General features: G+C 35.3%; 1 long non-coding RNA gene across 1 annotated transcript in view; it reads left to right on the top strand.

The window, feature by feature from the left end:
• LOC144374470 (uncharacterized) overlaps positions 1 to 13281 on the top strand; it is a 31641-nt gene extending 18360 nt beyond the window's left edge. Inside the window, exon 2 of the long non-coding RNA XR_013433855.1 lies at positions 12313 to 13281. This is a non-coding gene — a long non-coding RNA (uncharacterized LOC144374470). The remainder of the gene's footprint in view (positions 1 to 12312) is intronic.
• Positions 13282 to 14409: the final 1128 nt, after the last annotated feature.

The raw sequence follows: 14409 nt of genomic DNA, 5'->3' as shown, positions 1-14409 counted from the left end.
GTAACTAATGGTCCTTACACACTATATACTTGGCATAAGGAATCAGAAATCAATGCATAATCAAACCTGAACTCTGTGCCAAATAAAATTACTATCACTTATTTACTTAACTAGTTAAATGTGCTTGTTGGTGATTCCAGCACTTAAAACACTATCATCATTACCTTCAGAAAGTATGAGAGTGTAGTTTGGAAAAAGTAAGAGAAATGTTAGTGCACTAATGTATGTGAAACAGAACATCCAAGTTCTGATAAATCACACAGTTTAGCAATGTGATCATATTACTTCAGTATTATATTAATTAAATTTTATACAGACATTTTAAATAAAATTATGTAACCCACATTAGATAATTTTATTCCAAAGTTAATTATTCTTTTTTTTTCTTAAGCAAATGTATTTTCATAACATAAAAGATCTCCTTTAGATAAATGCCTAAAGCAAGTTTTTAATTAAAATGGTTTTGAATTAGTTTAGGATATATATATATGCAAAATGGCTGCAAATCAGGGAAAAGCAGAAAACTATGTGCAAATCCTATTATGTTCCCAATAATTCCGTCTCTTTTTCTCCTGTTCATCATCAGAGAACAAAAGTATTTTCACAGGCCTCTTAAGATCACCTGTGCTAAAATTAGTGATGTGCCCATTCTGTCCCTCTTTGTGTTCCTTGCCAAAATTTCACAGAAAAGAATATTACAAAAAGCTCTGGTCTGAGTTTTCTGTAGATGAATTGCTCATACCTAATCCTGGGATTTATGTATAATCTGAGGATGATATTGCCCAGTAACCTGCCTCACTGGTTAAAATAAAATGAGAATATACATATAAAATGTATTAACCTGTTTTCCAATACTATAACAACATACCTGGGCTTAGATAACTTTTAAACAAAATAAGTTCTTTAGTTCATGGTTCTGGAGATTCAAGGGCATGCTTCAAGTTCTACTTGGGCTGGTAAAGGCTTTATGTCAGATGGCATCATAATAGTGGTAGCGTGTATGAGGGAGCAATCACATGTAAGACCAAAAGCCACAATGGTCAAAGAAGGACCAGTCTTCTTCTTTTTATAACAATCCTCTTGAGAGAACTAACTCAGGGTCTCATGAGAACTACCTTAACCCTTTCCAGGTGGGGGCCCCCAATGACCTCCTACTCAGTTCCACCTTGAAAACATCTACCACACTACAATATCATCACACTAAGAACCAAGCTCACAACTCATGAACCTTTGAGGGAAAAACTCAAACTATGCCCAAATCATGGTATAATGTATTTTATAAACTCACACACACTGTATGAATAAAAGTTGTTATTATTCTAACTGTGATCCATGCCCACAGATTCAGCCCAGTTTTAGATACATAGATTCTAAGAACCCAAGCCCAATCTCTATTAAAGTGAATCAAGGGAGCCTGAGCTAAATAATTCAGATGGCTCAAAGTGCAAGACATTTTTATTATTTCTCTTGCTATAAAATTACTACATTTGTCCTAGACTTATTCTAAGGTCTCAGTCCTATTTTATTCCTCAAAATGGATGAACTTCAAAAAAATTAATGAATGAACATCTTTTCCTTCAAATTCCTATTTTAGCATCTAATACCAAGTTAACCTCCCCCTCAAGTAGGTCCTTGCCTCGCTCTTTCTTGCCATCTTGCAAGATATGACTGGAATCTGTAGTCTATATCTGGGAACCCATGATGCCTCTATGCTTCTCTTATTCTGTGTAGCCGTCTGGCTTGTCTCCACAGGCTCTTTTTGGTTTGTTATGTAGTTCAGCTATTTAGCAGATTTAGACCCAAGCTCACCAATTCTTCTCTAATCACAATTATCTGTAAAAGGAGCAAGATGCTTTGTGAGGTAGAGATCTGTATCCTTGTAGATATTCAAGCCAAAGGTATATAACCATTTTCCATGGCTGCCTTGGTTGGAATTTAGACAGATGACTGCTCAACATTATGTCACCAGCTTACACATTCTGCCACTCTGGTTCTCTGAAGTTTCTGGCATTAGAGTAGAGAAGATGTCATTGTGTCCTACCCCACTAAATGAGTTTGAAAGGAAAGATACTATTTGCTTCTTATTTGAAAATTATTTGTGATTTCAATTAAATGAAATATACTTCAGAAACACAAATGATCTGTTTGTGTAGACATAAAAAGTATTACCACATTAATGTCTTCATTAGAGATGGCAGTAATTAGAGGAAATGAAACCATTAATTCTGAAAAGAGCTTTTTTTTTCTTTAAATCATGGATGGTAAACTGTGTTCCAAATCAAAAATCCATTAAAGATATGCTATTTCTAATTACAATTTTATGTTAGTTAATATACTGTTTTTAAATAAATATTGAAAGCACTTTAGATTCTATCTGTAAGTCAGTTTCATAAACCAAACTAAAATATGAATTATGCAAAAGTTTAGCAGTCATAATATTTTAGGAAAGACTGTTTATTCACATATAATATATAAACTATTTTAATACTCATTTTTTTCTTCTATTTTTATAACCACTTTATAATAATGCTGTTTTCCTTCAATTGTAGGACAGAAAATAAAAATCTTGACTACCAGATGCAGTAAGTTAAAGTCTACAATGCTAATAGAAAATGACTAGTTTTCCTATTTTTTTAAACTTTTCATTTGTTTATGAAATAACAATGCTGACAAAGGTGGATATTTGTGATCCACCATGGCATAAATTGCTGTTGTCTCTTTATCATACTTATTTGATGAAAAATGGTGTAAAGATAGTAAATATGATAAAGATATGAGATTTAATGTGCAGAACAAGGAGTTTGGGTTGTAAAACCAGACAGCTCAGAAACAAGGGAGAGAATTGAACAGCAGATGAGGTAGAGAGGGAAGATGGGAGGGGAGGGGAAGGGGGATAATAGGGGATAGGAAAAGAAGCAGAATACAACAGTCACTAATATGGCATTATGTAAAAATTGTGAATGTGTAACTGATGTGATTCTGCAATTTGTATTTGGGGTAAAAATGGGAGTTCATAACTCACCTGAATCAAATGGATGAAAGATGATATGTCATGAGCTTTGTAATGTTTTGAACAACCAATTAAAAAAAAAGAATAAGAGGGCTGAAAAGTTCATAAGAAAAGAGAAGGTAGATAAAGACAGGAATGAAAGCAGTTTGCAATGACCAGAAGAGGATTTGCCAGGTGGAGTCTTGACTTGCCAAGAACCACTGTGGTTCAGGTCATGTTAACTGTTTTAGTCACCTTTTTCACCGATGTGACTAAAAGATCCGACCAGAACAACTGTAGAGGAAGAAAAGTGTATTTGAGGGTTCATGGTTTTAGAGGAAATGAAACCATTAGGTCTCAATCCATAGACGGCCAGCTTTATGCCTCAGATCTCCAGGTGAGGCAGAACAACATGATGGAAGAATGTGGCAGAATGAAGCAGCTCACATGAAAGCAAAGAGAGAGACTCCATTTGCCAGATACAAATATATGCCTTCAAAGCCATGTTCAAATGCCCCATGTCCTCCAGCCACACCCTACCTGCCTTCATTTGCCACTCAGTTAATCCCACCAGGTGACTGTTTCATTGATTAGATTAAGGCTCTTATAACCCACTCATTTCTTCCCTGAACTTTCTTGCATTGTCTCATACATGAGCTTTTGGGGGACACATCACATCCAAAACATAACATTCTGCCCCTGGCCCCTAAAAGCTCTCACTAATCTGACAATGCGAATTACATGTAGTCTTTTTCTTTTTCTTTTTCTTTTTGTTTTCAGGCTTGGGATCTACAAAGAATAAAGATCATGTTTGACTTGGATAGTTGAGGTTGATAGATTTATCATAACTATATCAAATATATCATTTATTAATTTAAGATATTTCACATATAACTTCCACAAATTGTTTTTAGTAAAACTGAACAAAAGGTTACCTTGAGATGGTGTTGCATGCAGTAGTTAGAACCCTAGGTACAAGCCCCAGCATGAAAAAAAATTAGTTGCCGTAACTTATTATTCCACTCAAAATGTTAATTAAATTATTCTAAATTAGTATTAAACTATAATTAAAATTAATTCCTTAAACGTGAAATCATTTTTGGATGCACGATATTGGAACATAGTTACAGTATTAACTTTGTGTAATCAAAAGTTTAAAAGTTTAACTTTGTTTAATTGAAGACATTTCAAAAAAGTTTTTAAGTTACACAATGAAATTTGTACTTATAAAATCATTATTTGTATATTTCTTCACTATATGTAAACCAGTGGGGGAAAATTAAGCAGTTGTTGCAATCCATTCTTTTTTATGCTGCCTGTTTGTATTTCTTCAACCCTGATGAGCAGGAATCACATTCTCTAAACTTCACCAGTAGAAATATACAAAGTCAAGTGTCTTATGTAGTTTTATACTTTCACTGTATCTTACTGTGTAGTCTTTTTCCAAGAGTCCCATAGTCTCAACATTTCCAAGATTGCTCAAAGTTCAGTTCTTCTCTGAGAATCAAGGCAATCTCACATTATATGCTCATGTGAAATAAAAAGCAATTTACAAGTATCCAATGTGTAATGATACAGAGTAAGCATTTCCATTTACAAAATTAGGGGCATAGAATAAAAGGGATATGACCAAAGCAAGACTAAAATCCAGTTGGGCAAACAGGTTCTATAGTTCTGTGTATGGCATGTGGAGCACATGGCATGATGTCCTCTCCATAGGGCTTATGTAGCTCCACCCCTGTGGCCTTATTGATGGCAGCCCAAGTGACCTTTCTCTTTGTTTGTCTCTGCTCAATTCCTGTAGCTTTCCTAAGACCTTGTTCCACATTACTGGCATTTCTTAATCTCAGGGGTCTCCACTGCAGTTCGGCTTTCTCCTTACATCTCCACACTTTGCCCTTTCAGGGGCTGTCCTCAGGGACTCCAGCCCTGCTGCACTTTGCCTGACCTCCCAGGACTTCCTTTGAAATCTTGGTGGAAACCTCCATGAACCCTAACTTCAGCATCCTGCATTCCTGCAGAACCAGCACTATGTGGTTGATGCCAAGTTCTGCTGTCACATTGAGCAGTAGCCCATCCTCCAAGGACCCTGTCGGCAGCAGCCTCTGAGTGTCTGGATGGCTGAGAACATTGAAAAACTTCCTAAGCCCCCTTGTGCAAGAGGATTCCCCACTGGTCTCTTCTCAAAAGAATTTTCACTTTTACTTGCTTGAACCTGAGATGGGTGTGGTCTTGGCAGCTCCTAAGATGCCCTCAAAGCCATCTTTCTTATTGCTTCTAGGCAGTCTTCAGGATTTCTTTAGTGGCAGTAACGTCTTTAACAACTGCAACTTCCTTAGGCCCAGTTTTACTTCTGCCTTTCAAGTCCAAGTTTTTCAAATCTTCCTGCTCTGTTTTCCACTTCTGAATATCACAATAAACTTGGCTAAAAGCTACCAGCAATACCCAAGCCACTTCCTGAATCCTGTGCTAGTGCCCTAGACATTTCTTCTGCCAGATTTAGCAATCCATTGCTTTTAAAATCAGCCTCACAGAAAGTCTCAGGACACAGGCATAGTGCAGACAACTTTTCAGCCAGAATATAACAGGAATGGCCTGTAGTCCAAATTCCAATAGAGACCTCCCCTGAACCTTCTCGCCTTTCATCACTGTCCATGGTCCTGTTGGCTTTCTTGTCTTCTGAGCTCCCACCAGAGTCAGCCATTAAGCTCTATTTACAACAATATAAAGCATATCCAGCTTGTACCGCTAAACATCTCAAAATTTCTCCCACCAATTGCAAAAAGCTCAAAAAGCTTCTGAACCATATGGTCAAGTTCATCATAGCAATAACCCCACTGTTGGAACTAATTTCTGTTTTAATCAGCTTTCTAGCTGCTGTGACTAAAAGACCCAACAAGAACAACTTTAGAGGAGGAAGAGTTTATTTGAGGGCTCACAGTTTCAGAGGTCTCAGTCCATAGAAGTCCTTGGGGCTCAAGGTGAACCAGAACAACATGACAGAAGAATGTGGCAAAGTAAAGTTGCTCACATGATGATTATGAAGGAGAGAGAGAGAGAGAGAGAGAGAGAGAGAGAGAGAGAGAGAGATAGAGAGAGAGAGACACTAACTTTCCTTGCCAGACACAAATATATAACCCAAAGCCACACTCCCAATGCCCCACCTCCTTCAGCCACACCCCAGCCTTTAGTTACCACTCAATTTATCCCATCAGGTGATTGATTCATTGATTGGGTTAAGGGTCTTATAACCTAATCATTTCTTCTCTGAACCTTCTTAAGTTTTTTCATACATGAGCTTTTGGGGGATACCTCACAATCCAAACCATAACATTAACCCAGATTAGAACTAAAGCAACCAGAGGATTTTTGCTTTCCTGCAAGCAAATGGAGTCTCAAAAAGTAACTATGAAAGCTAATAAATTCACTACCTCTAGTGACAGAGATGCTAATGGAAGACAGGAGATTCCTAAAACAAGACTTTGCTACTTATGGTGGAAGCAATAGAGTATCAGGACAGTTGCACCTAAGACCCAAGTCTGAAATGGAGACCAGGTAGACCTGCATGCTCAATACAAGATACTCAGGAGACAGAACCTATGTTTAGCAAATCTAATTTTCTAGCAAGTAGTAAATAAGCCTATTCTTAATCTAAAGGGAGATAAGGTAAATATCAGAATAAGGTGCTTTGTTCCTGGAAATGAGCTCTCTCAATTATCAGGGTTACCAGTCAAATAAATAATCCTGAAAAGTAGCCTTTGGGAAGAAACCACTATTGTGACATTAGCACATTCAGCAAGATGTATGGGAGTGCAAGAGGCCCCCCAAGGCCCCTCAATGGTAAAGGATAGTAGTTCTCAAAGGGCTGTAATCCTAACAGCTCAGAAGCCCAAGGCAGGAGGATAGAAAATTCAAGGCCAGCCTGGACAACTTAGTGACATCCTATCTCAAAATAAAATTGTGAAAGGGATTGGGGATGTAGATAAGGGGCAGAGTTCCCCTGGGTCAAACCCCAGTTTCACACATACACACACACACACACACACACACACACACACACACACACAAAACTGTTGAGATGCCCAAATCAGCATCACTACAAAATCTATTACATATGCAATCATGGACCTCACTCCAGACTTAGTGAATCAGAAAACTAACACCAAGTTTAATAAGCCCACTTGATCATTCTAGGGGATCCCTAAAGTTTGACAACCAATAATGTAAAGTTAAATGATTCATATCAGGATTCTGGGTTCAGCCAGGGTTTCCACCAACCTCCTGCACTTGTATCTCAACCTGTATGGCTCTTAGTATCTTTATCTATAAAAGAAGAAAGTTAAATAATTTCTGATTGCTTATTGTTCAAATTCAATGAAATCCTGCCAACCCTGACATGTAGCTTTGTAAATATTTTTCTGTATTAAAGATCTTGAAATTCATATGGCAAATATTGGTAAAGCCAGGAGAGATTGGGTAGCAAGTAAGCAGGTTTTCAGGGTTTTGAAAGCTTCTTCCAAAATCCAAAATCTAAGGCTAGTCTTACAGATGTGTAGAACTTATCGGTGGCTTGAGGTAAATGCAAATTAACCTACCTGTAATAGATCAGCATACACATTCAGAAGATCTGTTTATTGATTTACAGTGGTAACTATAACTGAACCAGTCTTGTGTGCTCTGGCCTGAGCATTCTCTTCCAACAGGCAAACTGCTAGGAATTATAAGTTTTTCTTGAGGAGTGTGGATGCAGAGCAGAGAGGTGGTTGTGCTGACAGTTGAATGTTCTGAGATTGCTGGTATGACCATGAATATAGTAGGAATATTCCCATTTTCACAGGGCAGGTTCACTTCCAGAGCTTGGACATAATCTCCTGGGAACAGTTCTCAGATGGGCACAAGTGGTTGCCCACCTAGATTCTCTTAACTGCTGTACATCATTTTTAGATCCACACATTCTTTCATTGGCTGATTTGACAAGTTTTGTTTATATTCTGGTCAACTCTCAAAGACCTAGAAACCTTCTCTTTAGTGACATTGCACAGTCTCTGCCTTCATCATTTAAATATTGATTTTAAAGCTAAAGTCTCAGAAGACAATCAGAATCTTATTTCCACAATTACCATAGGATACCACATTTTCGTTCTCTCCTGTGTTCCCTGTCTGACCTCCTATATCTTAAATGGTCATCAATTAAGGAAATAGAGACTCTTCAGAGTAGTTACCTTTATTTATAATTTTTGTGATGTGTGATTCTTTTAGTCTAAAAGCAAAATGTTATTTTTCCCCAAGAGCTTATTAACAGAAGGCGAGTTTTAATTTATAATAAGCAGTAGATGCTGAGAATCTGTTGGGCTATTTAGCTATCTGAATTAATACAATTCATTTCATTTGTAATGAGGAATTAGTTAAAGCCAAATACATTCACATCATTCATAAAAAGTGAATGTCTGAGCAAATACTCAAGAAATATGATCAATGATGACAATAAATATAAATAATTCCTGTTCATAAGACATTTTCTCTAAAACTTCATAAGTCCCATATCACCCACATAATTTTTTGCTTTTATAGCTATGACCTAAAAATATAGTCTATCCAAATTTCTCTAAATGTTTATTATTTATAAATCTCAATTAGGAAAAGGATAAGCATTCCTAATACTTAAGTCACGAGACTTATTTAAAAGTATGATTTTGAGGGGATACAGCTGTAAATAAGGTGTATTTATTCTGCATATTGCTGTACCTATTTTATTTCAAACACATCAGTTCTTGAAGTTTAAAATTAGATGTGCTTTCCCTGTAGATTAATATCATCTTTTTTTTATCTTCGTCAAATAGAAGTAAATTGCTTGATTCAATAGAATCCAGTCCCATCTCAGTGGCTTTCTTTGTTGTTTTTCAGAAATGAGAGAAATTGAAAGTTGAAAAAGCATTCATCATCAGGAGAATTTGTTTTAAAAGCATCCACTCTCCCATACAGCCAGCAGATGAATTACCTGCTCTTCAAGAGAGCACAATTAGTTTTACATTATACTAAACAAATCAGCTCCTTAAGTGGTTGTCTCCCTTGAGAAAAAGGCAGCAAAAATGTCAGTTTGTCTTCTTTCTCCACGGCCTTTAGAAATCTTTTCTGAGGCTGCAAGTTTGATGAAAGCTCCGTGAATATATTTTACGACTATTTTTCAGTAAGGAAAATTATATGCTTGACTTGTATCCATATGATTAATAATACATACTTCACAATGCAAAGTTAATGAAGGTTTTGTTTTCTACCAATGACAAGCAGAAGCTTTATGGCAAGAAGAAAGACTTCAATTACTTTCAAACCCACCTTTCTTCTTCCCACAATAATTATTTTTACATAATCCTTTACAGTTAAGGAGCAAAATAAGGGGGAAATGTACTAAGGATGATGGAAGATGCACAAAAAATCTGTAGGCTGTTTTTTGTACCTCTTAATCAAACAGTTGCTTAACTACCAATGCCTCTTTTGAGATGCACAGGATGATGTAAGAACACACTAAATTAATGTTACCTGCCAAGACCTGCAGAAACACAAAGATTAGTCAACACAGCTACGGCACCACTTTTAGCATTTTCCACTCATAATAAGAAAGTGATCAATGGAGACTTTGGAGGAAAGAGTGCAATTGCAATCATATAAATAATCTTGGTTCTTTCCTATACACAGTGGTTATCAATCAAAAACTCAAAAACTGCTATGCCTCAGTTTCACATAGCAGCATTAGCCTAGAGGTTAACTTAATTTTATTTCTTTTTCATTTTTACATTGATAATTGATCATTTTTGGTATGTGCCTACAGGTTATATATGAAACTTCCTTTATACCACACAAAAGAGCAGCATGCCTATACCAAAACTTTGTGCTTTAAAGACTAATGGATTTGTTTCCCATGTATACAAACACAACCTAGAATTACATGAAGAACATGTGTGAGTGATGTTTTCATTTTTTAAAATGCATCTGTGTGTAATCACTATATAGTATATATTGGGTAAGGAGGGAGAAGGGAGATAAAAGGGAAAAAGGACTGAGGGAGAGAAACAGAGAAAGAGAGTCAAAATATCAAAATATATTTGTTTCTTACTCTTAGAAGTTTTGGGATATAATTCATTTAATGTTTTTTAATTGTAGAAAAAATACTCTGAAGAAAAGGTGTCTTGTCAATTTTAAGTTAAGTGTGATTTATTAAGGCATTTATTATTAGGATTATATTTATATTTATAAATACAGCAAATTATACAAACTACTTCTGAGAGTCCTTTGAATAATGACTAGCCCAGATTAGTTAATTAAATGCAGTCAAACATTGTAAATGGCATTTGTAAATTCAACACAACTGATAACTTCTTTTTTTTTAAGAGAGAGAGAGAGAAAGAGAGAGAATTTTTAATATTTATTTTTTAGTTCTCGGCAGACACAACATCTTTGTATGTGGTGCTGAGGATCGAACCTGGGCCACACTCATGCCAGGCGAGCACGCTACTGCTTGAGCCACATCCCCAGCCCCACCTGATAACTTCTTGAAAAGTACTTTATTTGTGTGGTTTAACAAATAGTCTGAGAGTGAAAATTTTCTTAAAATCTAATGAATCAAATGTATCATTATGATGGCCAAAAGTTTTCTTATTCCAATATTATGCAGAAGCAGAGTAAGATTTCAAGTCATAAAACTGAAATCCTATTCTAGATCAATTTTTCAGTGTATGTTCTAAACTGAAATCACAAGACTTACTCAAGTAAGCTAAATTCTCTTAAAAAACATAAGCACTCAAGTTACCAAATGGGCACAGGTTTTCTCCTTAACAAAAAATACTGGTACTAGGATTTCTATTGTTATAAACATTTTATATTTAATTTGAACCCTTCTAGAATGAAAAGGTGTGTACTCACTGAGGACAACATTCCAGTTAACTGAAATTATTGAGATGAAGTTATTACCATCTAGATTCACTGAGCTTTTTTCCACCAGAAATCTTGGCCAGACCTGAGAACTGAACCTGCAGGCATTCATAGCAATTCTCATCACTCAATAGCAATGCTCAGTCTTTTTCAGAATCTATTAATGGGCTTCCAAAATCTCTGTCAACTCACAGTAGATAGTAACTCCCATTCAGATAATTGCCTTGATTTGCATGTATTTGTCTCTTAAGGCATGCATTGGGGTTGGAGATGTGGCTCAAGCGGTAGCGCACTCGCCTGGCATGTGTGCGGCCCAGGTTCGATCCTCAGCACCACATACAAACAAAGATGTTGTGTCTGCCGAAAACTAAAAAAAATTAAATAAATAAATATTGAAACTCACTAAAGACATGCATAAACTTTCCCATTTAACTGCAAATTGAAATTGATGGGATGACACAGGTGCAATCATATTTTCTACCAAAGTCTTTATACTTTGCCTTTTCCCATTAATTGAATTTTGCATCATTTTCATCTTCAATTTCTCAATTTAGTTCTTCAACCAATTAGATTTGAGGTTTTATATGATGTTTTTGACTCACAGTTACACCATGAAATTTATCTTCCACAGTCTTTCCTGTTTCTGGCCTTCTTCTTTTGCAAGTCAGATTGTGTAACTCAGATCAGAGATCCCAGGTACAAAAATGCTTAAATGTGCCCTGTTGGGGAAAGTATGCTACAGTCACTCTTGTTAAGGACAACAAAGATTCATGGGCAAATCAAATCCTTTCTTGAGCCTGGAACTTCAAGAGGTTCTGCTCTTACATAAGAGCTCAAGCTGAAAAACAATTGCTAATCTCAGGCAACAAATTGCATGGATTGAAAAAGTAATTAATGCTATAAAAATAAATAAATTTAAGATTGCCTTGAACAATCAATCTAAGAATCTGTCATCAAAAATATTCATCCAATGGTGGAATCAGATAAACATCATTACCCTAGGTTCATGTACAACTGCACATAATGCTGTGACTCTACATTGTGTACAACCAAAGAAATGAAAAGTTGTGCTACATTTATGTATAATGAATCAAAATGCATTCTGCTGTCAAATTTAAAAAAAAAAATTTTAAAAATCACCCTAGGGCTGGGTTTGTGGTTCAGCATTGTACCAGGCACTGGGTTTGATTCTCAAGACCACATTAAAAATAAATAAAATAAAGTTATTGTGGCCATCTACAACTAATCAAAATAGAAAAAATATTCATCCTAAGGATCTAACTATTTCTTTATCCTTCTCTTGATTAAGTCCTAAAATCTGACTTACATCTTCTCATGCTAATAACAATGAAACACAAATCCCTGTGTTTTAAAAAACTTTTTTTTTCTTTTCTCAGTTTCTACAGATAAAGTGATCTGAAATAATATATGATGACACAAAAACAGAAAAGAGAAACTCTGACAACCCCCAGAAATGTGAAAGAAGGTTTCCTACTGGATTGCAGCATCTTTGGTTCGATTTGTATAAAAACCCAAATAAATAAGATGGACAGTATTGTTCAATTTTAGAAATTCCATTTCTTCTATGTTCTAAGCTGTATAATTGTCAGGTTTTTATGGTTTAAATTGTAAATGTGTTTCCCTCTTGCTAATTATGTTTTTTTTTAAGTCTTAAACTGTGAAGGACATTTATGAATGGTAAGAGAGACACTGTATACAAATGTATATTTGTAAAAGCTATTTTTATGATTAGCATGTCTCATTGTTGACCATATATAGAGTCAGGTGGTATGGCAATTCTACATTTAAAGCTTATTTACAATAGCATCATGTAAGAAAAGATACATTGTATGCTAGTTTTTATAATTTATTTTTAATTTATAGTTTAAAGTACTTCAGATCATAAGGATAAAATACTTGAAAAAGTTATATTTCTGCCCTCTATAAGCACCATTTTTATTAATAAAGAATGCAGTTATTTCAGATGTGAGACAACAGTTAACTGCTGGTTTGACCTGTGACTAAATTGAGCATGCTTCGCTCTACTGAACTGAAATGATCCAGTTATTACCTAATATTTCAGTCTAGGCATGAGATTCCATGGACAGGTTTAAATGTTCACACAGGTGAGAACTAGATTGACAAAGAAAAGATTGTCTTGTCTTTGGATCCAAAAATCTCAATTAGTTCATACATCACTTCACTTCATCTCCTGTTCCTAGGAATTCTTCATTCCCAAGCATTGCAAGTGTTTTCCAAATACTCTTAGCTATTGTCTTGTGCTGTGGAAATGGAATAAACCATCTTCACAGACTGTAGAATCCAGCATATAATTTCTTAATAAATACTCTTTCTTTTAAAACAAAGTTGGTGTGTGTCTTTCCTTTGGGGTGTACTTAGTTTTAATCTTCAGTGTGAACTTTTTTTTTCAGTCATTGCAAGGACACAAAACTAGCCCAATAATGAAAGCATGCATCTTTACTGAAGTGTGTATTAGATGTTCTATATGACCACACTCTTCATGAAGTGACCTGTATTCTGAAACACATTAATTTGCCATGTCAAAGAAATCCAGTTGGCCTCAGACCTTGACAGAGGTCACACACTCATTCACATTTCAAGAAGGTATATTTTTCCTCTAAATACAGAATTTTAAGAAGCTATTTCAGGATAGAAAGCAAATCAACCTTATCTGGAAGCATTTGTGCTCTGCCAGATTAAAATTCTGTATCTAAATTACTGCACAATCTATATTAAAGAGCAGGGAGACAATATGTGTCACCAAAATCACTAGGGGAGAGGAAGTTCTTTTTTCAAAGAAACTGAGGAGATTCTAAAATCACCTTGGTATGTATTTCCTTAGTTTTCTGTATAATTTCTTCAAGGTAATTTATCCTCTTTCTCTGTCTTTCAAATATAAACTAATGAAAAAATTATATAATTTCATTGGATAAAGGATATCAAAACCAAAATTCTGAAGAAATTAAAAAGAAGTACAAAGCCTGTTATTAAAGAAAATATGCTACATATTCTTATTTAATGTCTTTTAGAAACTTTTACCATAGAACCTAAGACCCAGATAAGGAATGTATTTCCCTTTTAAGGGGATGTGAAAAACATAAGGTTAAACCTTGCTCACCCCCTTTGCTTGTCATAATGGGAATAGGAGAATTTGTGACTGCCCATGATTGGATTCAGAAACTGAATGTGGTTCCATATGGGATGAAATCAGCACAATGATTATTTGGTTTGTTACTAAGTAGGAAAATTTGTTGAGAATAATCTGGTGCTCCAGAGAGAATCTAGTATAGGCAGTGTGGATCAAGAAATTACATATGCGAATGTTTTTCCCAATTTTCCCTTTGTTTGTCCTTGTATTATTCAATAAATAGTGTGGTATTATCTAGCACTATCATAAATTATTAAAAGTATCATAATTTCCCTGGTGGTCATTAACAATTCTTAAAATAAGATTAATAATAAAAATTTATAAA

The sequence above is a fragment of the Ictidomys tridecemlineatus genome, unplaced genomic scaffold (assembly GCF_052094955.1).
Source record: "Ictidomys tridecemlineatus isolate mIctTri1 unplaced genomic scaffold, mIctTri1.hap1 Scaffold_708, whole genome shotgun sequence".
In the NCBI taxonomy this organism is placed as follows: Eukaryota; Metazoa; Chordata; class Mammalia; order Rodentia; family Sciuridae; genus Ictidomys; species Ictidomys tridecemlineatus.
This window is presented reverse-complemented; position numbering and strand designations above follow the sequence as displayed.